Below are 7,505 nucleotides of genomic sequence, written 5' to 3'. Positions count from 1 at the left end.
TTGGCGCCGATGTCGTAGGCAGTGCTGTTGGACTTGGTGCCCAGCTACTAGCTGGTGACGGCGGGCTCAGTTCCGGTCTTGTGGGTGGTGCTGTCAGGGTCAGTGCCGCCGGGCTCGGTGCCGGTGTCGTGTGCGGTGCCAACTCCGTCCGTGCCACCTTTGGTGATTGCCACTGTTGGCGTCTGTTTTCTTGGTGATGATGCCAGTGCCGAATCCGCCCTAGGCATCATGGAGGTCGCCAGTGCTGGTTCCCTTGAAAGGGCCAGACTCAGCGCCAATGTGCTGCGGCTCCTCTTATGTTTCTCAGCATGACAACTGAGGGCCGTTTCCAATGTCCCCGGCTTATCGCCTACACTTATCTGCCTGGACAATGGGTGGAGGGCTGGGGATGACTTTTTCTTTGCCGAGGTCGGGTCAGTACAGGATTTTGTCTGCTCTGGGGATCTGGAAGACTCTGTCTCAATAGGCTGCAGGGCCTTGTTGAAGAGTAGCATTTTTAATTGCATTTTGTGACCTCGCTGGCCTGAGCCGTTGACTTAGAGCAGTGTGGGCATTTCTGAGGGCTGTGACCCTCGCCCAAACACTTGATGCAGCTCATGTGGCGGTCCGATGCGGGCATCGGGTCGTGGCATGTAGCACATTTTTTAAAACCAGGAGATGACAGCATTTCTAACAAGTAATCTAATTGGAATTATTAACAACTAGAGAGATTTTTTTTTAAACCAACGAAGAACTATAACTATGAACTACTGACTAAATAACTAACTTTCTGACTAACTCTACTCTTTTTCCCCTCAGGCTTGAGGAGAAGCAGTTCGCTCCGCCTGTGACCGTGGACGGTTAGGAGGAACTGGCGGGAGCCGGACCATGCGCACACTCAGAAATGGTGCAAAAGGCATGCAATGCCCGCTGCACATGCACGGTCCTGCTGAACTACCGCTGATGAATCTCCAACCTGCGGCACCAGGACGAGCCCGACACCTACAGTGGAGCACCCACGGGGACACTACCTGAAGAAGAAAAACTATTTCACTAGGAGGGTGGTGAAGCACTGGAATGGGTTACCTAAGGAGGTGATGGAATCTCCATGCCTAGAGGATTTTAAGTCTTGGTGTGACAAAGCCCTGGCTGGGTTGATTTAGTTGGGATTGGTCCTGCCTTGGGTGGGGGCTGGACTTGACGACCTTCTGAGGTCTCTTCCAGCTCTATGATTCTCTATGAGAACAGGCAACTGTCACTTTCTGAGGGAGATGCAGGAACTGAGCACTGCTCAGAACTGGTCCACTGTGATGGAAGCGGAACGTTCTGCCATAAGGGCAGTGCCCTGGGCAAGTGGGATCGGGGGGCTGGGGGAGGAGGGACACGCAGATTTTACAGGTGAGGACTGCACAAGTCTCACCCACCCAAATCACAGGCGAGGTGCCGATCATGACCCTGGAAGAAACAGAGCCCAACTGGTGACTCTGGACGTGAAGTTACTTGGACTCATTCGATAGTTGTTAGAGCCAGACAGAGTCCTCCCCCTACAGCTCCCTTGGGAGTGACTTGGGCGTGGTCACTTTGTCACTTTGCCCAAATGAGAAGGGGGTGACAATGACCCATGACTCAGCTGTGATGCAGCAGTTGTTGGCTCAGACACCAGGAGCAGCTGCATTTCGCACCAGGACATGTCCAGAGCACATGGGTACTGCCAGTGGGTCTCAGGATGGTGACCAGGGCAAAGGAGTAGGGTCTTCTAGGACCCACCTGGTTGCACTGCTAGAAAAGGAATGGTGAGACACAGAAAGATGAAGGAAAGAATTCTTGTAAGATGGAAGAAAAGGCAGGGACAAGGCTGGTGTGGTAGAGTGAGGTATCGATAAGCCAGGAGAGGGGGGGAAATTGAATAAATGAGTGAGAAGGAAAGATGGAGAGAAGAAAAAAGGAGTGGGCAAAGAGGCTGCAAGAGAAGAAAAAGGAGGAGAAGCACTGAAGAAGTGGAGGCAGCAAGAACCTTGGCTGATTTCTTTAGGAGCAGGTAGAATCCTGATTGCGTTGTCAAAAGGCAAGCAAGCAGGCAGTTGTAATGACTGGGGCATTTGTACAATACAAACAAGAAAGGGCACAAGGGGCCATAGGTGAGAGGGGCATCTGTTTTCAAGAGATGACATTGAAGTGACCTATTTCTGCTGATTTGATCCTGGCAACATTATCTGTCAGAAGCTGAGATTGTGCCACTTAAGAAGTAAGAAGAGAAACGGAGTGTTCCTATCCAGAAGTAAGGCAGTGGTCACCAACCAGTAGAGCGAGATCTACAGGTAGGTCTTGGAGCCTCTGCCAGGTGATCCTAGAATCATAGAATTGGAAGAGACCTCAGAAGGTCATCAAGTCCAGCCCCCTGCTCTAGGCAGGACCACTTCCAACTAAATCAACCCGGCCAGGGCTGTGTCAAGCCGAGACTTAAACACCTCTAGGGATGGAGACTCCACTACTTCCCTAGGTAACCCATTCCAGTGCTTCACCACCCTCCTAGTGAAATAGTTTTTCCTAATATCCAACCTGGACCTCATCCACCACAACTTGAGACCATTGCTCCTTGTTCTGCCATCTGTCACCACTGAGACCAGCTTTTCTCCATCCTCTCTGGAACCTCCCTTCAGGAAGTTGAAGGCTGCTATCAAATCCCCCCTCACTCTTCGCTTCTACAGACTAAACAGACTCAACTCCCTCAGCCTCTCCTCATAAGTCATAAGCTCCAGCCCCCTAATCATTTTGGTTGCCCTCCGCTGGACCCTCTCCAATGCGTCCGCATCTTTTTTGTAGTGGGGGGCCCAGAACTGGACACAATACTCCAGATGTGGCCTCACCAGAGCCGAATAAAGGGGAATGATGACATCTCTGGATCTGCTGGCAATGCTCCTCTTAATGCACCCCAATATGCCACTAGCCTTCTTGGCTACAAGGGCACACTGTTGACTCATCTCCAGCTTCTCATCCACTGTAACCCCCAGGTCCTTTTCTGCAGAACTGCTACTTAACTGGTTGGTCCCCAGCTTGTAACAGCGCTTGGGATTCTTCCGTCCTGACTAGTTTGGCCAGGAAGCTCTCAAGTGCTGGCACTTCAGTTGCCCCTCCACCCTCTGTCATGCTGCTCCTGCCCTCTGCCTTGGAGCTGCCCCCCTGGGAGCCTCCTGCTTGCTGTGCAGAGTGTGGGAGGGAGAAGGGGGAGAGGTGCTGATGTCACGGTGTCCCTCCTCCCCCCACTTCTGTACCCCATCTCCAGACAGTGAGAAGGGGATGGAGGGAGCTTGGCAATGCGAAGCTATCACTCTCACACACTGTGGCTGTGTCTGCACTGGGCCACTTATTCCGGAAAATCAGCCGCTTTTCCGGAATAAGCTGCGAGCTGTCTACACTGGCCCTTGAATTTCCGGAAAAGCAACGATGCTCTACTGTACAAAATCAGCCGCTATTCCGGAAAAACTATTCTGCTCCCGCTCGGGCATATGTCCTTATTCCGGAACACTGTTCCGGAAAAGGGCCAGTGTAGACAGCCCCGTAGTCTTTTCCAGAAAAAAGCCCCGATCGCGAAAATGGCGATTGGGGCTCTTTTCCAGAAAAGCGCGTCTACATTGGCCACAGACGCTTTTCTGGAAAAAGGGCTTTTCCGGAAAAGCAGCCTGCCAATATAGACGCTCCTTTTCCAGAAAAACTGAAAATGGAATACTATTCCGTTTTCAGCATTTCCGGAAATTCATGCCAGTGTAGACACAGCCTGATTGTTACAGCAGTTCACATATCTCCAAATGGAAGGAGATCAGAGGACCATTGTGTTCTAGAGGGGATTAATGCAATTGCAATGAGCTGAACCAGGCATATCAGTTGGTAAGAAATACCCAAAAAAAACCAACAACCCCACACATTTTTTTAACATTCCCATGGAAATGAATGGATCTTCTACTTTCAGATGGGGGAAATGCAGCTGATCTGAACTTTGAGTTCCTAAAAGATCTCTCCCTGCTGCCTAGAGGTAAGGAACTCACCTCCTAACAATGGAGAAGAATAAATAGATCTGGTTTCCTTTTCAGATGAGAGAAATGCAACTGCTCTGACCTCACAGGGATTGAAAGCTTATAAGCAGTCACATTACTGAGAATAAAGGAAGACCTGGCCAAACCTGCAGAAAGGAAAGAAAAGTTGCCTTCCATGACTAGAGTGGGAAGACAAAGACAGTAACTTATCACCATCAAGTTTCAAAACAACAATGCAGCAGATTGACAAGGAAGTGTTTGAGGTTCTGTTGTATAAGATCCTTCTTGATCTATTCTCTTTTGCAACATTTATGGGCCTGTAAAACTGATGAGCAGCCAAATTACTTGTCTAACTTAGATCCATACAGCCATGGCTGAAGCTTTTCAAGAACTACTTTGTGAAGCTGATGATCAGGGTTACAAATGCTCAGGATTTTCTTGTACCAATGAATGGATCTGTTCAAGACCATTCCTATCATCTGGAAGGGTGATTGGCTCTCTCATAAGTTAGGAAACCACAGACACTCCAGTCACAGAACTGGCTCTGAGGAGAGGTAAGAAGCATTCGCTAAGTGGAGCAAATGAGCATGCAATCAGCTCCACACATTTGCTAACTTCTGCTGTGCCAAGAGGCCTGTGACAGGTGATCACACATCTCGGCTATGTCTAGACTGGCGTGATTTTCCGGAAATGCTTTTAACGGAAAAGTTTTCTGTTAAAAGCATTTTTGGAAAAGAGCGTCTAGATTGGCATGGATGCTTTTCCGCAAAAGCACTTTTTGTGGAAAAGCGTCCATGGCCAATCTAGACATGCTTTTCCGCAAAAAAGCCCCGATCGAAATTTTTGCAATCGGGGCTTTTTTGCAGAAAACAAATCTCTGCTGTCAACACTGGCCCTTTTGCACAAAAGTCTTTCGGAAAAAGACTTTTGCCTGAACGGGAGCAGCATAGTATTTCCACAAGAAGCACTGATTTCTTACAGTAGGAAGTCAGTGCTTTTGCGGAAATTCAAACAGCCAGCGTAGACAGCTGGCAAGTTTTTCCGGAAAAGCGGCTGATTTTCCGGAAAAACTGGCCAGTCTAGACACAGCCCTCAGGTTTTAAGATGAGCCAAGAGTGAAGGCAGACACAAGGGGATTCATCTTTATCAGGAGGTGAGGAATCTGCTTATCACTTCCCAGTGCAATTTAGTGGCTGTGGTTGTACTTTCAGATGAAGGAAACCCAGGGTATGTCTACACTACCCCGCTAGTTCGAACTAGGAGGGTAATGTAGGCATACCGCACTTGCAAATGAAGCCCGGGATTTGAATTTCCCGGGCTTCATTTGCATAAGCGGGGAGCCGCCATTTTTAAAACCCCGCTGGTTCGAACCCCGTGCAGCGCGGCTACATGGGGCTCGAACTAGGTAGTTTGGACTAGGATGTTCCACGAGGTGAACCGGTAGTTCGGAATAGGAATCCTAGTCTGAACTACCTAGTTTGAGCCCCGTGTAGCCGCGCTGCACGGGGTTCGAACCAACGGGGTTTTAAAAATGGCGGCTCCCCGCTTATGCAAATGAAGCCCGGGAAATTCAAATCCCGGGCTTCATTTGCAAGTGCGGTATGCCTATATTACCCTCCTAGTTCGAACTAGGAGGGTAGTGTAGACAGACCCCCAGAGAGTGTGGACAGCATTCAAGAAACAATCTTCAAAAGTTACATGGACCATCTATTGGCCTAAGAGGAACAGCTGGTTCCATCTGCTGGGATGCAAGCAGAAGTGGACTGTGTCCGACAAGAGGAAAGCCCTGGAGATTTGGGGCTGCCATCCCCAACCCCTCCTTGGGGTGGACTGCGGGCTCCCAGTCTTGCACTGGGGCTGCCACTGGCTCCCAGCCCCTACTGGAGCAGCCCCTGTCCGCAGCAGGCCCAGGCTCCTTGCTGACACAGGCAGCCCTTGCCTGCGAGGCATCTGGGCTTCCCAAGGACAGAGGCTGCTCCTGATGCCAGAGCAGCCTCTGTCTTCAGCGGGCCCCCTGTGGAGCTGGAGCAGCCATGAGGAGTTGCTCCAGCCCCCTCTGATTACTGGTTAACCCAAACCAGTAAGCATTACCTGTTTAGGTTAACCAGTTAACCTTTCACATCCCTAGTATGTAATCACAGTGGCCAGTGGGTCCTTGCTCGCATGCACAGGGTCTAACTGATCACCATATTTGCGGGCAGGGAGGAATTTTTCTCCAGGGCAAATAGGCCAGAGACTCTGGAGGTTTTTCACCTTCCCCTGGGGCATTGAGCAAGGACCAGCCCTTTGGGCCATTTAGCGAGAATAAAATCCATCAAAGAGAACTTGTCTCCTTTTGTCTTTTGCATTTTCTATACACTCGTCCCGTGTCTCTCGGCCATGCCCACGCTCCCAGCCAGGCAGCAAGTTAGTTTTGCCTGCCTCCCCCTCACAGGACCTCCAGAGATGGAGGGGAAATGGACCAGTGCCCTAGTCTAAGGGAAAGCAGGAAGCAGAGCGGCTCTGTTACCATGGTCTTCTACCCGGCTGCTGCTCGGGACCAGGGCAGGGCCTTTGGTCTGCTACATCCAAGCGCTCTGCCGTAAGGCTGTGGTCGTAAGTGCCCTCTGGGCACACCACAGACTGGCAGCTCTGGAAGGGGAGGTCAGCGACCCAAAGCGACTGTTCCATTGGCATGGTGGGGACACAGCTTCCTGAGCACCCTGCCTGGGCTGAGAGACTGGCACTGAATTCAGCACGAGCTGCCCCTTTCTCCAGAAGGAGCCAGTGGGCATCCAAGACACTCTTGCCTTCAGCCAGCTCCCTTCTGCAGCCTGGTTTCTCCTCTCGCCAAGTCTGGTCCTGTCCAGGGCAGGGCTGGGTCGTCCACAAGAGCGCGTTCACTCGCGTTGCCCAGCGTGGGGTCTGCACATCCCAGCGCAGGCTCTGGGGATGCTGGATGAGAGGAATTGTTGCATGGGGTCGTCTGGCTCAGCTTGACTAGGGACGGGGCGGTTCATAGCAGATAGCGGGAGGGGGTGAGAAAAGGAGGCGAGCCAGCAACATATTACTTGAGTTACACATTGCTGTTTAACCTTCAGTTCCCGGTGCCTGTTTGTCACAGACCCCAGCAGCCTCTTCCTGCCCTCTCTAATCAGCGTCACAGCCACGCACTGAACCCAGACCACAGGGCAACGCAGAAGGGGTTGCTGTTGATAGGTCTCAAACATCTCTAAACCCCACCTCCCACAAGCCAGCAGGGGCCTGATTCTCCCTGCACAGGGAGAAAGTGTCTCCAGAAGTGAAATCCGTGGTAGTGACTCAGCCCTTGGGAAGGTGGTTGGAGGAAGAATCATGTCTCTTGGGGGCAAAGATGCCACGTGAATTGTGGGTGTCACTCATAGCAGAACGGGGGGGGGGGGAACCAACACCAGAGAGGAGCAAAATGGGGGAAGGCCATGGTTTTGGTTTCACAAAATCTCTGTTGAGCTTCTGTTGTCAAAATAAAACCCAAAC

Source organism: Pelodiscus sinensis, chromosome 10 (genome assembly GCF_052426305.1).
Source record: "Pelodiscus sinensis isolate ZL-2025 chromosome 10, ASM5242630v1, whole genome shotgun sequence".
In the NCBI taxonomy this organism is placed as follows: Eukaryota; Metazoa; Chordata; order Testudines; family Trionychidae; genus Pelodiscus; species Pelodiscus sinensis.
This window is presented reverse-complemented; position numbering follows the sequence as displayed.